We start from the raw sequence: 18769 nt of genomic DNA, 5'->3' as shown, positions 1-18769 counted from the left end.
AAGTGTTTTGCCAACCAATTTCTAGATCGAAGTGAAATATTTGATTTACCATCACTCCCATTTTTCAAGGAATATGCAGTATATTCATTCACAATATTATAATGATTATTCGTTGCATTATCAAGTGACTTAACCGATCTGAACCTTTGAACGAGTTGATAGTCATATGAATCGCATCGCTTTTGAATGCTCCCGAATAAAAATATATTTTGGCTTACACTTTGATTGGTGAATTGATAATAATTAAAATTCATAAAAAATGAGAACACGTTGATGCAAAAGTAAAATTTTCCTTTTTGGAGAAACCATTCTTATCACAGGAGCTAACACAGGTAACATATCTTGTCTTACATACCCGGATTGAACGTTGAATTTCATGTGATCGCCATCAATCAAGGTCATCTTCAGAGTAATCGTTGAATAGTTTCGACTAGACAACAGGAACAACAGGAAACTTCAAGTATGTAACCATACATAAATAAGGAAGCCACTTTTCCGATGTGAATGTATGAGAAACTTTCGAAGGTTGAGAGATAGAGAGTTGGATAAATGAATGAAAAACTGTATTTTTTCAAGCTCTGCCTACTGGTCGAGATAATCACGATATCAGAACCATTTCTTGAAATATTGTGACACATGGAGTTGTTATGGACAAAGAATTGAGGTCCACGTTACGTGAAATAAAGTGTTGTATCGATTTGTAAACTCAACAAATACAGTGTCACATAACTATAAGGCAGATGTTATAGTACAGCTGCCTATTTAATGCGTTGCTTTGTTGGCTTGAGCCATGGCTTCCTTCCACCTCGTCCTCTTTCTCCTGATTTGTATATGACAATTTGAATAGCAGAAAGTATGTTGGGGCACTACTTTTCAATTTAACATAAACTTTCGATGTCATTAACATAAATTATATTCCATAAATGATATTCCTCATCATCTGAGTTCAGAACATGTTTTCGGTATGTAAATGATACAACTATATAGTAGCCATTTCCTCCGGGAATTTGTATGCGGAGTGGTTCGTAAGGTGACCTGAGTCCTAGGAATTTTAGGGCTCAATCCTAGCCTGGATGCAACATGAGGATTTCTTTGTCCGATTTGCTCTTGAATTGATCGTGGTTGATTTATACTTGTTGTTGGAAACTAGCCCCACCATAAAGCCACCCCAAAGTCTCTCTTGATTTCAGGGCAACCCCCTGGTCAGCTTCCACCCCCTAGTTCTTTTACTGGGGCGCCAGTCATGTTCGCTTTGCAGACACACTACGCACCTATGCGCGGTATGTCTACCGCGCGGTATGTCTACCCGGAGACCGCTGAGGATGTCCTTCCAAAGGCTATCACGACGCCTGGCGATGAAAGCCATGTCCTTCGATGTCTATACTTCCATTTCTATTTCCGTATTTACTTTTACTTCGACTCTCAGTCGGGATCAATAGTGACGTTGTTGTTTTCCGAATTTGCAATTCGGCAAGATAATTGTTTAACCTGCCAAGAAATATTTTCCTAACTTGCTTTTTACCATGGATGATCTTTCATACCGTAGATGACTCATAGACATGTTGTTGTTTGAGTAGTATTATAGGTAAATATAGACCAAACATTATTTCATTCATTCCCATTTTATCACAATTTTTATTAAAGGATTGGGAACACTATATCTCCAAGTGTGTGAGAGGTGAAAGTTATGACAGAGTTATTCAATACAAAATTGGTTTCAAAATACGAGATCGCCTTAAGAACCACACCACTGCTGAGGTATAAACGTAACTGGCGCAGTCGGCGACACTATCAGGAAAATTTCAGAAGGCAGGTTAATACAGGGTGTAGCTGAATAAGTGTAAAACATTTGAGGAGGTGATTCCTCATCGAAAAAAAGATAGGATCTTTCATATAAAGAAATTTCATTGGAGCAAAGATACAGCCCGTTAAAGGGGGTATATGAAATCTGTATTACAATGTTTTTCACAAGCACTGAAAAAGTTACAATATTGAAATTAACCTGACGTTTTGTACTACCAGAAAGACACTTAGCCAGTAATTTATTTGGTTTACCCCATGGTTGTAAGGGGTGGAAAACGCAACCCCTAAAATTTATTTCCAACGTAACTTTTTGTCTTATCATTTGTTTACCATTTAAAAATTCATTTACAATAGCCTGTTTCATTCTAAACAAAAAATATCTCTTGACTTTTTTGCCCAAAATAAACCAGTTCGCAAATTATTTTACGAACAACTACAGAGATATATCGTCATAAATGCGAACTGGATTTATTGTTATTTTGTAGTTAGTACCTGCATTAAACGATTAAAGGGTAATAAACAAAACTAATTTATTATTAACAAAACACACAACATGTAGAAATCATAGTAAATGTTTAATATGTATACCTTCAGACATTACGAATGCATTAGACGTCAGCGCATTGAGCCACGTATTCGCTCAAATATTCCTGAAGTCTCTCTGATTACCCTGCACGCATCGATGATGCGGTTTCTTAAGTCCTCTACATCGCGAACAGGAGTACGATAAACTCAATGCTGTAAATGGCCCCAAATAGAGAAATCGAGAGGATTGAGATCCGGGGATCGACCGGGCCAGTTCTTTGGTCCTCCTCGACCTATCCACTGATTTGCATATGTTTCAGTTAAATGTTGACGTACTACTTGACTAAAATGGGCGGGAGCCCCATCATGCATGAAAAACATCCCTTCTGATGCCCAAAGAAACTTCCTCCAGTAATACTGCATGCATTTCTCTTGAAAAATGAACGTATGCCTCACCATTCAATCGAGGAGGTAGAAAATGAGGCTCAATTAAATCATCCCCAATAACTCCGAGCCACGCGTTAAGAGAAAACTGTTCTTGATGGTTAATTTCGACAATAGCGTGAGGGTTTTCATCAGCCCATATGTGGTAATTATGAAAATTATTAATCTTGTCCCGAGGAAAACTACATTCGTCTGTGAATTCTATCGTCTTCAAAAAGTCACAATTTTTTCTATTCATTTCCAGCATCCAATTGCAAAATTCAAGACGGTTCGGAAAGTCTCGCGGAAACAGTGCCTGTACGCGTTGCAGATGGTAAGGGTATAAGAGTTGTTCCTTTAAAATTCAAAATACCGTCATATGATCAACATTTAGCTGGAAAGCAATCTTTCTAGTGCTGGTAGTAGGTTGTTCTTCAATCAAATTGAGTACTGCTTCCTCAAGCTGTGGTGTTCGTACTTCTTGATGGCGACCACAATCCTGCGTTCTTTTGTAGAATGAATCATATTCTCGTAATCGTTGATGAAGTCGAGCAAATATTCTATGTGAAGGATGCTGCCGTTGAGGATACATTTCAGCATATCTTCTAGAAGCTTCTAACCCATTCCCATGCGACAGACCGTAAACGTAATGCATATCAGCCATTTCCTCATTTGTGTATGTCATTTCAATAACAAGTGCATTTTCAAAGTAACACATTAAGAACAGGACAACAACACACAATAAGTTTCAATTCTATTTCGAAAATTCACAAATTGACAGCGTCATACCAATTTAATTGTCACTATCGCTAGATAGATTAGTTTCGTATTTTTGCATTTATGACGATGTATCTCTGTAGTTGTTCCTAAAATAATTTTTTGCTGCTGGCTAAGTGTCTTTTTGGTAGTACAAAACGTCAGGTTAATTTCAATATTGTAATTGTTTTAGTGCTTGTGAAAAAAATTGTTATACAAATTTTATGTACCCCCTTTAATGGGCTGTATCTTAACAAGGGATGCTCCAAAGAAATTTCTTTATATGAGGAATCACCTCCTTAAATGTTTTACACTTATTTAGTTACACACTGTATAGTATTGAAAAATTCCGAGGAAGTAGGAAGAAAGTGTTTCAACAAACCTCTTGCGAGTTTTCAAAAAGACTCTAGTTTCTGAAAGTACGGACAGCATTCCATTCATCTTGCAGAGACGGGGTGAGAATCTAAATATTCAGCAACAAATGAACGAATCAGAAGACCACCAACAACCATTCAAACGGCAAGCCCAAGATTAGTTCAGGCTTAAGAATAAAACAAAAAAACAGATTCACAGCAGATTATGGGGACATCCATCAAGAGGGTTATAAGGATGCTTGCAGAACTGGATACTTCAGGGTGAATTACTTTTGTGTCCTGGATTGGCATCGTCTTGTTTATTTCGATTTCTAGAATGATTAGAGGATGGCCTCTCATGATTTCTTTTTTGTTCCATAACTTCAATAAGGCTAGGTTTTGACTGATATTGAATTGAAGAAAGCCTAGCTAATTTTCAATTACTTCTTGACTGGCGGTAAGAAGAGTTATCATATCATTTTAACCGTCTACCAGCTTTCTTGAAAGTGATATCTGCATTGTGATTTCCTTTAGAGTGGAATTTTGGTTTCGCTTGAGTTCCTGAATAGCATCGTTATATTTGTTTTCATCGTCTGAGTTCAAAGTACCGAAAAGACATTTGGAAGTTTTTCATGATACTCGGCGTGTTTCAGTAGATTGGATAAAAGTGTTTCTAGAAGGTATATTTTGACGTTTTCAACTATTTCATCTACTAATTGGTCTACTAATTCATCGTAGAGCACTTGCTGATTAGATTTGGCTAGTTGATAATGTGGTCGGAAATTTTATTAGAAAACGATCGTAGATTTTTCTGTTGATTGAAAAGTGGTTATATTTCGACAAGCTGGATGAAGGTATGTTTAGTTTCAATTATTTTGGGAGTTTCAAGGTGGAAAAGAAACAAAGGAGTTTTCATTGGTTTGACTTTTATGTCACTAGTTGCTATTCTGGACAAAGTTAGGAGTATGGCTTCACGAAGCAATGGCGCCATCAGTTTCATTGTCCTGTGAAAGAACAGATGATTTTGTAGATCTTTTCATTTGTGATATGTGAACGAATTTGTCTCCTGTTGTCTGTATTTTAGTCCCTTGGTCTTCAATTACTGTTTTCTCGAGAAATTGCCGATGATAGCAGAGAATTTGGAGTTGGAAATTTGAAATGTGTCTATGTGAATTGCTACCAAGGACTTTGTCGGCGTTGGGGTCAATGCAAATTTGATCTCAGGTGGATCATATTTAGGATCATATTTTGCTAGTTAGGATGTTATTCAGTTCATTTCATTCAATTCAGGTAATTGGAAATACATTTTTACATTTTGTTTAATATCATTCCTCCAGTGATAGTTTCAGTTAGGCAACTAAATGCCTGTCTTCTGAAAGTTATCTTTTGAAGAATCATATTCCTATTCTAACAATATATCGTGGAGCAGAGATAAAATTAGTTAAACATAGAATGTGTCTGATTTACTTGTTTTATACACATCTCAGGCTTTCATGATTATTGGGTATGAGAGGAGTGGAACAATTGATAGAATAATATTCTTGTTCAGAACAGACGTATAGTTCACAACCTATGGGTGTTTTTGTGAGTGTTAGAATATATTGAAATTATTGTTGTAGTTGGTTGATTGAGGTCAGTTGGAGATAATGTCATATTTTTAGTGCTATTTATATTTAGGCTTAACAGATGATAGTCCATCCACTTTTTAACTTTTTTGATGCTGTTTTCAGCAGTATAGTGACCTTGGTCCCAAAATTTCTCTGTAAAAACTAAAATCATATCATCAGCATAGTAAACAAGATGTCCTTGAAAATTTTGAATTATAGCTAAGTTGTTGATGTGCACTAGGAACAGTATTGGACCCACTACTGTCCCCTGTGAAACACCAATACTGATATTGAGTGGTTCACTTACTGCATCTCCTACTTTAACTTTCTGCGATCTGTTGGAGAGATAGTTTACTATTAGATCCAGTGTCTGCCCTCTTATACCGTAGTTCTGGAGTTTCTCTATTATTACATTATGTGATATTGTGTCAAAGGCCTTCGCTATGTCTAGAAATATTGCCAGGCCTTTGGAAGATCTATCCATGTCGGTATTAATTTTATGAAGGAGGTCATTCATAGCAATTTCGGTATTGGAATTTTTAATAAATCCAAATTGTCTATCGTTAATAATAGTCTTTTTTCAAGAGATTATTCAAATTGTTTCGCAAAATTATCAATTTGAGATATTGGTCTGTAATTATTTAGTAAACTAGTAAACTAGGGTTACCTGACTTGAAAATAGGTCTAACTATAGACTCTCTCTATTGCTGTGGAATATTACCTGTTGAGTAGCATAAATTTATAATATGTACTGAAGGTTCCATAATGTGGTTTGTTATGGCCTTTATGGTTTCAGAACATATTCGGTCTGGACCGGGAGAACACTTATTTTTCAGTTGTGAGATTAAGCAAATTATTTAATTTACAGTCACGGGCTCTGCAAACAAAGTGGATTGCACTGCGATATCATTTAAAAATTCCCTAGGTGAAGTACTTTTTGCAATTTTTTCTGACATTTTTTTACCCACATTAGTGAAGAAATTGTTGAAAAGAGCTGCTTTTGTATTATTTTCTGTGATGGTTATTTTATTCTCGTCAGTAAATATATTATTCTCAATTTGGTTTTTATTACATTTATTTAGAGTTGTTTCATTCATGACTTTCCATATTTTGTTATAGTTTTCGTTTGCTTCATGAATTTTGTTTTTATAAAAGTCATTTTTGGCTTTAATCAGTAGGTCCTTAGGTTTATTTCTATAAGATTCATACTCATTTTCCAACTCAAATGGATAGTGTGATAATAAACTTTTTTTTCAACATATCGTTATGCTTTATGGAGTTAATGAATGCCATAGTCACCATGGTTTCAGTTTCTTTTCAATGTATTAAGAGTAATTTTAGTTGCACAGCTTATGTGATTTTTCAATTTAATAATGAAAACATTATATGCTAATTGTGTTTCGTTAATAGCAAGAGAGTCGTCCCAATGTTCCCTTGACAGGTACGAATTGAGTTTTTTATAATTAATTTTTGCAATTATCTGAGAGGTTGTATTTTTAGTTTTGATTTGAACGAAAGGTGTAAAATAGTCTGTTATATGTGTTCTGAAAAGAAAGGGTTCAATAATAGTTTCTGAATTTTTTTTTTTGTATAATAAATATATGATCAATAGCTGACTTATTAGTTGAACTAATTCTTGTAGGTCCGTTGATTTATGAGATAAACCCGTTTGCATTCAAAATTTTCCGATAGTCATTTGTATCGGTTGAACTCTCATCCAGCAGGTTTATATTCATATCTCCCAAGTGTATTTCCATATTTTGTACAATTATCATTGAGAGATATATTTTTAAATCTGTGTTTGTGTTGCCGCGGATCGGTAAGATCCAGTTATTCCTACTGTTTGATTTCCCTCCGGAGTAAATAAGGAAAACGTTAATCTTAAAAATTTATTGTTATTTATGGAAATTATATTTACGTTTGCTGATAGTGTGTTTTTCACCTAGGCTACAACTCCACATTTATTAACCTTAGATTCATTATAATACATTGGGTAATTTGGTATATGAAAATCACTTACTAATTGTATTTCTCTAGTTTCCGAAAGGAAAATTATGTCCACTGCATTTTCCACCATTGCTATGTGGACTAAAAGTTCATCAAAATGTTTCCGTAGGCCTCTTATATTGAAGTGTATGTGTAAGTGTATGTATACTAATCCATTGTTATACTCCTCTTCCCTATGCTTTGAGTATTCCACTATATTGTCAACAAATTTTGTACGTATTTTTCCGTGGTAGTTTGCATCTTTCAAATCTAACAATTCTAGCATTTTCGCTATGAATGTAGTGCTGAGAAAAAATAATGAGAGAAGCCTCTGCTTCCCTATAAACAGTGAAAAATTATAAAAATGTATGTATTAAAAAAAACGTATCTTGTACATTACTATACTAGTTCAATGATTTCAAATGTCACGGAAAAGTTTGTTGAGATCTCCGACAGATTTCTATAATACAATTTTATTGTGTATTTCAACATAACTCTTCCCTTCATTTGTCCATGATTTTTTCTGACCCACTGTTTCGATAGTTTTATTGAGTAGAGCTACTCTATGTTGTGTCAGGTCTTCTCTAATGACTATCCCTGTTCCTTTTATCAATTTTTTGCATCATATATTTTCTGATTCATTTCATGTGATTTCAACTTCAGAAAAATAAATCTGTTTCTTTTTTCTCTCTTTCCAATTCTATAGCAAGATTCGATGTCCTCTGTTTCAATTTTGTAATTCATGTTTGTGTTACATAATTTCAATACTTTTTCTCTAGCAATGGAGTTTTCAACAACGTTAAATCCAAAATAAAAGCTTTTCAAGTCAAAATTTCATAAATCCGAAATTCTTGAATCAACACTTTTTCTCTAGTGTCCTCAATGAAGTTTTCAACAACGTTAAATCCAAAATTAAAACTTTTCAAGTCAAAATTTCACAAATCCGAAATTCTCGAATCAAAATCGTAATTTTTCTAGCAAGTCAATTCAAATTCAAACATGAATCAGCAAGTTTTTCGAAAACCAAGTAGGAATACGAAATTTTGGGAACCTAAAAATCAATCGTCCCAACAGAAACCAACTCCTATATCTACAGTAATTTGAAATACAGTAACTAGAAATATAAATATACCTCATGACTCATAACAAAGGCAAAAATTTTAGCCACACTCTAACAAACTTTCATTTCTGAAGAAATTCGTCAAATAAATGCACTGATGATGAAAATGATTTTGATTTCACATATGAACAAATAGACCCATTAAATTTCGTTAGTGAAGATCATTGCTATATATTCACAAAGAAGGTAGAGAACAATCTAATGAAAACATTCCTGAAGACCTTGATTTCGAAAACTCCAATGAAAAATTTTCTGCTCTAGCCTATGAAAGGGAAAACCACATTTTGGAACCTTCAGTACATATTATAAATTTATGCTACTCAACTGGTAATATTCCACAGCAATAGAGAGAGTCTATAGTTAGACCTATTTTCAAATCAGGTAACCCTAGTTCACTAGTTTACTAAATAATTACAGACCAATATCTCAAATTGATAATTTTGCGAAACAATTTGAATAATCTCTTGAAAAAAGACTATTATTAACGATAGACAATTTGGATTTATTAAAAATTCCAATACCTTTCATCATAATTCCAATTCCAAAATTTCGACTGCTCAAAATTATTTTAGACTCTGGAACTCACATTCCACTTCTGAATCCGGCTTTGGCAAAAAAACATTTTTGACAATATATTCTAGTCGTAGTAGTTAATATAATAAACCTCTATATTTGGAGCACATACCAGCTTTTCCAGTCTGACATAAAAATGATTTTCACTCTTTTTGATTTTCATCTTTTTTTCGAAGGACTAATGAGTTTTGAAGACGTTAAGTACATGGATTTCACTTGGAATATTCAAGAAGGATTTTTGTATTTTGTATAAAAATTATATTATTATTCAAGTTTTACAATGTTTACCATCTGAATATGATTGCTACACGTTATTTAAGTGGAATTGAAAGCTTTAGAAGACAATATCCAGTCGATACTTCAGTGAAGGGAACTCATTATGTGCTACAAACAAATTCTAATCAAAACTGTTTTATTCCGGAAGGTATAAATACAGTAGAAAGTAGTCAAGCAGAAGTAGAAATTTCCAATTTCAATTTTCAAGATATTCATATAAATCTAACAGAACCACTTCATGCATTTCGAATTGACGAATCAGAAATTCATCAAGCTGAAATTGACTTTAATTATTCATTTCCAAATAAACAGGAAATTGAAAATTCATCACGCCTTTATCGTTTGAATTCTGAAGGAAAATATAGAATTCTAAAACTTTGCAAAAAACTTTATGATGTCTTTCACTACCCTGATCAACCATTTTCTTCTACAATGCAAACCACTCATGAAATTAAAACAAAAGATGAGAAACCAATTCATACCATATCTTAAGATTTCTTGAAATCCATAAAAAAAGTGAGATAACAAATAACACAAATGTTAAATGACGGTATTAAGAGAAATAGTTCGAGCCCTTGATCAGTCCAATTTGAATAGTTTCAAAATAACCAGATGCAAGTGGACTATAAAAATTGCGTATTGTAATTGATTATAGAAAATTGAACAATACAACAATTCAAAATCGTTTTTTATTCCTAATATTGATGACGTTTTAGAAAAACTGGGAAGAGCTCAATACTTCACTACTCTTGATTTAGCCAGCAGCTTTCACCAAATCAAAATGAATAAAAATTTTTCGTACACCTTGATTTCTCGAAAATGTCTACACACATTACTGATGCAAGTCAATATGCTATAGGTTCAGTTTTATGTCTAGACAAAAAAAAACGTGTATAATTATGAAATTGATTATATAGAAGGCAAAAAGAATGTAGTTGCTGGAGCACTCCACCTGATAATACTTCAATCATAAATGGAGTAGGTGATTCAGACGAAATTATTCAAGATTTCATTCAAGAATGCGAAAATTATCCATATATAGCTCATACGACTGAAGAAGTTCCTCTACTAACTTTTCCCCATTTAAATAAAGCTATCACAAATACCAAATGATTGTTGTAAAGATGATTGTCGTAAAGAAAAAATATTTCAAAATAACAGTTTTTCATTACTCTTAGAAAACGATATCTTGATGATGAGCTTGAAGAATTCATGACAAATTTAATCAAGTATAGATTTTATCACTTGTATTTTCCCGAAAAAGAACATGAAAAAATTTTCGTTATAGCTATGCAAGATAAATTACTGAGAATGAACTCAAAAATGGAGAAACAATCTTTAGAGTCGTAGGGGGCTGTAGAGAATCAATCATTCCTCAGAGCCGTAGGGGACTGTGTGGTATGATCAGTTTGTTAGAAACTCAAGTTTCTAAATGCACAAAATGGATGTTCAAAAATGATGTTTGCTCAAATATGCTGAAAGAAGAACAAAAAGACAAAATAAATTATCATCATATTTACAATGCTGGGTATGGCGGAATAACTACAACTTTAGAATCGTTAAGAAGGAATTATTATTGCCTATTATGGATGAAGATGTGAGAAATTTTATAAATAACTGTAATATTTGAATAGAACTGGCCAATACTAGATAACAATCCATATTAAAAACTAATTAATACAGTTTATTGTTTGATTTTCACTATAAAGGGTTTTACAAAAACTGCGACACATGTTTCACAAAATAATAGCTTTCTGAAGCATAGTTTATACTTGTAAATCCCTTTATAGTGAAAATACAAGAAAACTGTTGTACTCAGTTTTTACTGTAATATTTGTCAGACATCAACATACGAACTGCAACCAAATAAATTCGAGTTTCCACCAATCCCTATAGGAACTAAACCTTGCGAGAGAATTCATATAAATGGTTTATCTATTTCAGAAGAGAAATTTCTCACAATAATTGATACTTTTTCGAAATTCACCCAAGCCTATTTGATACCAGGAATAAATGGGATCAATATACGTGACGGACTTTTGACTTTTATTTCCCATTATGTTATACCGCATACAATAGTATGTGATGGAGGACCTGAATTTAATAACCAGAACATTCAGGATTTTTGTAAATTACACAACTCTCAGAAATCCAAACTCGAATAGTTATATTGAGAGATTCCATTCTACTATAATTGAACACGTGAGAACCCTGACAAGACAAAAAACCCTACACAGTCTTCACAGAATTTGATGAAATATTCAATATTATATTATAACAATTTCGCCATGGGATATACACCATTTGAAATAATTTCTAGAAATCTCTCTTCGAAAGATCCATTTCACATATCTGAAAAAGATAATGAAATAATGAATAGAAAATTCAAACAAATTAGTCAAGAAATAAGAAATACATAGTAAAAAACTAAACAAGTAGAAAAAAATTGAAATCGACAAAAACCACCAATTTCAACAACAGATGAAACAATTTATCACAAAGAACAACCGCGTGACAAATTGATCCCTCGTTTCAGTATCGTTCAACCCGTCGCTCAAATACACAATGATATCAGAACAGAAACTTCGAAGTGTTTGAAGGACAATTTGGAGAAACCCTAAAATAATAATTTTATTATAAGTTATCTAAACATAACAGAATCAGTAGATATTAAAAATAAATCATGGTTTCATACGCAATTAAATTAACTCTTGCAACAAGAGAAAAATATACAATTACTGAACTGTGCTCACATTCGCTGTTTTACTATCACTGTCGTCATTCAATAATGAATTTCCACCATCAATATGGAAGTGTCCAATCTCCATATAGTCTTTTTCAACTAAAATTACTTTTTAAATCCTTTTCTGCCAGTCTTCTTCGGTAATATTAGATACTCCTTCTTTAATTAGTTCTATTATGTTCTTATCAAATTTTGTAAAATTACTTTTACGCCTGATGTTTTGTTTCAATTCTCCCCAAATCAACTCGATTGGGATTGAAAACACAAAAATAGGAGGGAAGTCTCAGTATGGTGGGTCCATACTTTTCAGCAATACTCTCAAGGGTATACCTTTTCCAAATGTTCTTGTCTGTTAAACTTCAAGTAATCGGTTTTTGGTATAGTTATCTTCAAAATACAAATTTTTATCTATTAAAAAACATTGTATATTATTTTTCCTCGAATTTTCATTCGGTACTTTGATGTTCTTCGATTGTTTATATATGTGAGTAAGTAGTATTTTCAATTATCCCCTGTTATTTGCATCCCTACTTTCCCACTCACCTATATAAATGAAATATTCATTATATTGTCTACCAATTCGGATACTACAAACAAAATATAATTCAACAAAGATTTATGGGAGTTATTTGTTGCTTGCAATAATCCTTTCCACCAATTGAATAACGAAATATTCCAAAAATTCCTCAAGAAGTATTGCACTTATCAGATAATTCCTTAAGAATCCACAATTCAAGAAAACTACCTTTCAACTATCTACGAAGAAGTACTTAGTCAAATACGCGCCGATCTCTCGAACGATCCAATATAGATCAGCTGATAAAACAATAGATTTATGTGTTGGAAAAAGTTATTTAGAGAGCCGTCTACTTCCCATTCGGTGCTTGGGATGCTTGCAAGGTCTTTGAAAAAAACAAACAATTCAACAATCCCCCGGTTCATGAATGATTCCATCAAATCAAATTTTCAGATTCTTCTATGGTCGATAAATTAATGTGTTTTTGTTTCTGACTGTGCGCCTTATATGGTAAGACCTGGTCAAGCTCTGAAAGTATTGCTTCACATCACCTGTCTAGCCCACGAATTACATCGAGTTACGAAAGAGATCAGAAACGAGTTCGGGATAGTCAATAAATTGATTTCTTCTACAAAAAAGATGTTTTACAAGCACAATCGCGGGTACAAGCATATAAAGAAAATATAAAGGCAATAATAACATGGTGGGTAACTTGGTTGAAAGCTGTATTGTTTTATTGCAAATAAAAAAATATTGCTTTTATTGCAACAAATTTCAGCAATATACTCGATTCAATTGAGAAACTAGAAACTAAAAACCTTCCCCTGTGCAAGTCTTTGGAAATATTGGAAAAAATTATTGAACAGATTAACGCCCTTCCGAGTTCACTATGGCAGAAGGTTCCTGGCAATTTGAATGTAGTTCGATTATATAGTTATTTGATGTTTCTATTGCCAATAAAAAAAACTTTCGTGCGCAACTCGCTATCAGCTGATTTCGAAATACAATTCTGTAAAACTATATGAAATGTATCCTTCAAGCAAGTGTATTTATCGTGGAAATGATATGGAAATTGAACAATAATTAATTAAATTTTATTTTCATTCATTTTTAAAAATTATTCATAAAGTAAAACACAGGTTATGTATACTGACGTGAACGCAACTGCATGTACTATAGTGTGGCGAGAGAGATAGCGTAACGCCGAACCAGTGGAAAAAGAATCGCACAGTCGCTTTCGTATAGCCACCCGTAGCCATGACATGCATCGCCTCGCTAGCGATCGGTTTCACCTGTGGCTATAGATGTTTCACATCAAAAAGTATTTTTGCAGACTACTGTAACTTGATAAGTATATATTCGACACCAAATAAGTTCATCAAAATTCTAAACAATCAGATTGTCTGGTATGAATGTGAATTCGCATCGATCTACGTGAAAGTGTCTCTCTTAATGCAACACCGGGCCTTGTATTACACTACTGAGTTAATCATAGTTCAATTCTGTATGTCCCATGAGAAATAGGTTAGTTATGATTACCTGCAGTGTTCATTGATCTCTAAGAATGCCATTTCAGATGAATAGTTAAAGGTGTTGAAAACCATAAAGGTGTTAGTTTCGAATTGACACTTCTTTGTTACTATCTTTGAATAAGTCTTACTCCTGATCAATAATCATTGAAAGTTTCAACGATAACTATCAATGTACATTCGGAGAAATATAAAAAATGATACACAAACAGTTGAGCAGATTTTTTTCAACACTGATCGAAAAAATATAAGAAAATTGAGTTTAGAAAAATGGCAAAATGGTGGTCTTTTGAATTGAATTGTTTTTTGATATCAACATATCCAGTACCACTGAAAAGTATTACTGAAACTTCTGGCGTTTTTCTATCCCAATCAGCGTCTTCATGATAATTTTATTCAATCTTGAAAATGGTGACAGAAAGCTTTTTTATTCCGGAGATATACGGAAAAATCCCGACAATTTCATTATCATATTCTTTGCTGTATCTTCTTTATACAGGGTGCGGGGCACCCCATACGACACGATCCCTCCCAACCCATTTCATGATACTGCAACAGTTTCATTTTTTTGAAATTTTATAATTACTTCCAAAATGCTAATTGATTATATTAGACGAGCCGTCAACATAATATAGTTGTAAGCAATAAAATTGTAAATTTGTCATGGAAACGTTTATAAAAAAAAATTAAAAATCCGTTATAAAATAATTATGGAATTATCACAGAAACCTTTTTACAATTAACTCATAAAACATATTTTTCTATAGAAGTAAATTGTTTTGTAGCAGTTTTATAGCACTTTTCGGTGATGTTTTTATGCTCTTTATAAAACTATTTCAAGATTATTTTACTACTTCTTCCTGTAGATTCAATGAAATTATTTTATTGGAATCCTTTCAAACACAATTTTGTTCTCATTACGATATTGTCACTTTAATTATTATTTCATAGTATGATATATTCACTGCAATTCCAAAACAATAAAATAACTGTTATAAAATCAAATTGCTTCCGCTAATTTATATTTGCTGTCGCCAAGAATGAAATGCAGCATTAAAAAAAAAGTTGACATTGATTTCAGAGGTCATGTTATGTTAAAATATCAATCTCAAAAGCACAAGCAACGTCTTTAACAGTTTTATAAGTACCAAAGTGGAATCATCAAAATGACCCCTACCTTTCTATTTATCAGTTTTTAGTTAGTGACACATCTATTATATTTTCCTAGTGTCCAATACGAATTTACTTCTTACGTCTTCAAGAAAACATTTTGAACACTTTTTTATTTTATCTTTATTGTTTCAGGCTGCATTATATTTTATAAAGCTTGTTTGGAATTACTAAGAAACTATTATAAAATTGTATTTCAATTATTTTATAAGATTCTTCAAGAATAGTGTCACAAAAATTTTATAGTAACTGCCGAAATGTTTATAAAACTGTTTGTGAAAAACTTCAGAAATTATTAATAAAGACATAATTTTTTTATAAAACGGTGCCAACACAGTATCATAATTTGTTTCTCTGAAACCTTTTCACAACCATTATAAAATATAAAATTGCTAGTTGGGCTGTAAACCAAACCACTGATTTTTTTGGAAATTTCTCCATTTCATTTTATGTATATTGATTGAGGTTGCAGAAGGAATTCATTTCATAATCTACAAGGTGGCTCAAAAAAGTGTAACATATCGAAGTTGTGAGAGGGACTACTTTGAAGGGGACGGAATAAATATTAAAGAATAAATGCATATTTTTTTGATATATTCTGATACATGCCGATAAATTCGAGAGGAAAAATTTTCATGGATTCACTCACACTTTTCGCTCTGAAATTACTTGAACAAATGAGTACAATTTTGTTTTGACATTAGTATGAATGAATGAAGAAGTTCATGCAAGATTCTGAGCCCATTCCAATTTGTATTTCATGCCTTTACACGTCTGAACAAACGTTGCGGGCTAGCAGGTAAGCGGCGTTTTGTAGAGAAAAAAGTTCAATATTGTTGACCGAAAGAACAATAAAAAGTTGCAATATTATATTTTCATGGTATCATGAAATTTTTTCATATAAAAACGTCCTGCGTGGTAATAAAGTTAGTTGTATTCTAGTTGTCATACTGTTACTACTCAACTCTGGGGATACAGATCTGTTTCCCCTGTTCAATAAATATTAATTTTTAAAAAGTTATTTTTCTCAAGTGAGTTATAACAAAATTGGCGCAGTCGGTAGGATTCTTCAACACTATACGGAACAAGGAACAGCCTAACCGATAGTGGTGGATCCTAATCCTTCAAGGAAGAACCAACAACCCCAAAGAAGAAACGAAAACAACCCCAAGCCACAGGAGCATAGCAGGACGGTCTCTTCAACGATAGAAGAACAAGCGCACGCTAACTTCGCCGGAGCAACGCTAGTGAAGCCGGATTTCATCCTCCATGGACATCCTTTGGTAAGCAACAAACAGAGAATCATCTCGATTGTTTTAATATAATTGAATATTTCCATTATTGTGTGTACTGTTCTATTTTCAAAACAAAAAAAAATGCCCAACACAAATGCTTCACCCAGTGAACCCTATAAATTGAGTGAAATTTTTTCAATCGTCCCAGAATATGAAGGTGATCAAACTTTTCTTAATATCGCATGGCAGTTCAAGACCAAAGAATTTCACTTGTTTTACATATCAAAAACAAACTCAGAGGTGAAGCAGCAGAATTAATAAGTTCTCGCAACCCAGAAACTTGGGAAGAAATCAAAATATTGCTAAACCAATATTTTGGTGATTCTCGAGATTTAGCCTCTTTAATTCAAAACCTGCAGAGAATTTTCCAAATGCCAAATGAGTCCCCTCTTGTTTTTATTAACAGACTCCAAACTCATAATGCAAAAATGCACGCGGCTATACAAAAACAACCGCTCACCGCAGAAGAAAAACAAGCCCAACAAAATCTTATCGGAACCATGACGCTAAACTCGCTATTAGCAGGTTTAGAGCCAACAATCGGACAAATAGTAAGAGCAGGAAATCCACCCTCAATGCTCGAAGCTGTCCAGAGAATTAAGAGAGAATTACAACTCTCTTACTTCCAACAACAGAAACTCAATAAAAATATGAATCTTAACCAATACAAAAAATCACAAAACCCTACACAACAAAAATTTTGTAATCTCTGTAAACGACAGGGACACCTCCAAACCAAGTGTAGAGTCAGACAGATTCCCCAACAAAATTCTCAAAAACCAATGTTCCAACAAAATCCATCGATCCAACAAAATTTTCAAATTACAAATTTCCAAACGCAAATTGTCAGACCTAATCAACCCGCATCAAATCAAAATTTAAATAGACCATCGTTAATTAAAAAAAAATCCAAACCAACAAAGACCATCGGCTATACAACCCAATCCATATTTCAATCGAACAAACACTCAAAGAGCACATTATCTCAATCAAGGCATAGATAGTTATCAAGAAAATTTTAATGAATTTTCTGAAAACCCCTACGAATACGAAGACTATGCAGCTAGTTTTCCAACATATCAAAATTTCCATGAAAACCCGATCGTTGAATCTGTTGATTACCCGCAAAGTCAATTCAATCAGGATTTTCAATTTGGTTCAACAACAGCAGACCCTCTTCCTATCGACCCAACGTTAGAAATTCAGACCCAAATACAAACATTGAATTTGGATCCGAACCTGAATTTTTCAGAGCAGAAATTCGTATAGAAAAATCATTTATGCTCAATTCAAAAAATTTATATTATATCATGGATGCCACAAAAACATTCAAAATTTTAATAGATACTGGAGCCGGAATTTCAGTATTTAAACCCAAAACTGTCGAAAAATATAGAAACCGCTCACCAGAAAATGTTATGATTCAAGGTATTACTAACGAAAGAATTCAAATAACCGAATCAGTACTAGTGCCCTTTTCAGACACTGACCCCCACAAAATCTACATACACAATCTTGACATAGACTTTGACGGACTTCTCGGAGCTGATTTTTTGGAACACTATCATTGTGTTGTTGATTTTCAAAACAAACAATTAATAACTGATTTCAAAACCATACCCCTTTTCAAAGTAATAGACTCGAATAATGAACCAGAATCTTCCCCAAATTGCCAAAATTCAGAAAAGAAATACCAAGTTACGTGGGACCCGGAAACATCAACTGCAGAACTTGACGATATTTTTTAATACGAACCTGACGATTATGCTTTTGAAAGTGAATTTGACTACTACCAATATTTAAAAGACGAAATTCCAAATACTATAGAAATCGAACCTCGGACAGAAGGAATTTTTAAATTAAAATGTCATCTCTCAAATACTGATGCTATACTGGTAGCTCATAATAAAGAAAATGTTCGTTTGCCAAATGCCTTAGTAAAAGTAAATGAAAAAGGAGAATTTTCACTTCAATTATAAATTCAAATGCTATACTTAAAGTAGTGGAATTTTATAATCTGGAAATCGAACCAATTCAAAATTTTTCCTTGAACCCCATAAATGAAACAGAAATCGAAAAAAATTATGTAGATA

The sequence above is a fragment of the Leptinotarsa decemlineata genome, unplaced genomic scaffold (genome assembly GCF_025532065.1).
Source record: "Leptinotarsa decemlineata unplaced genomic scaffold, Ldec_3_MD MMD2_tig00000199_RagTag_RagTag, whole genome shotgun sequence".
Lineage (NCBI taxonomy): Eukaryota > Metazoa > Arthropoda > Insecta > Coleoptera > Chrysomelidae > Leptinotarsa > Leptinotarsa decemlineata.
This window is presented reverse-complemented; position numbering follows the sequence as displayed.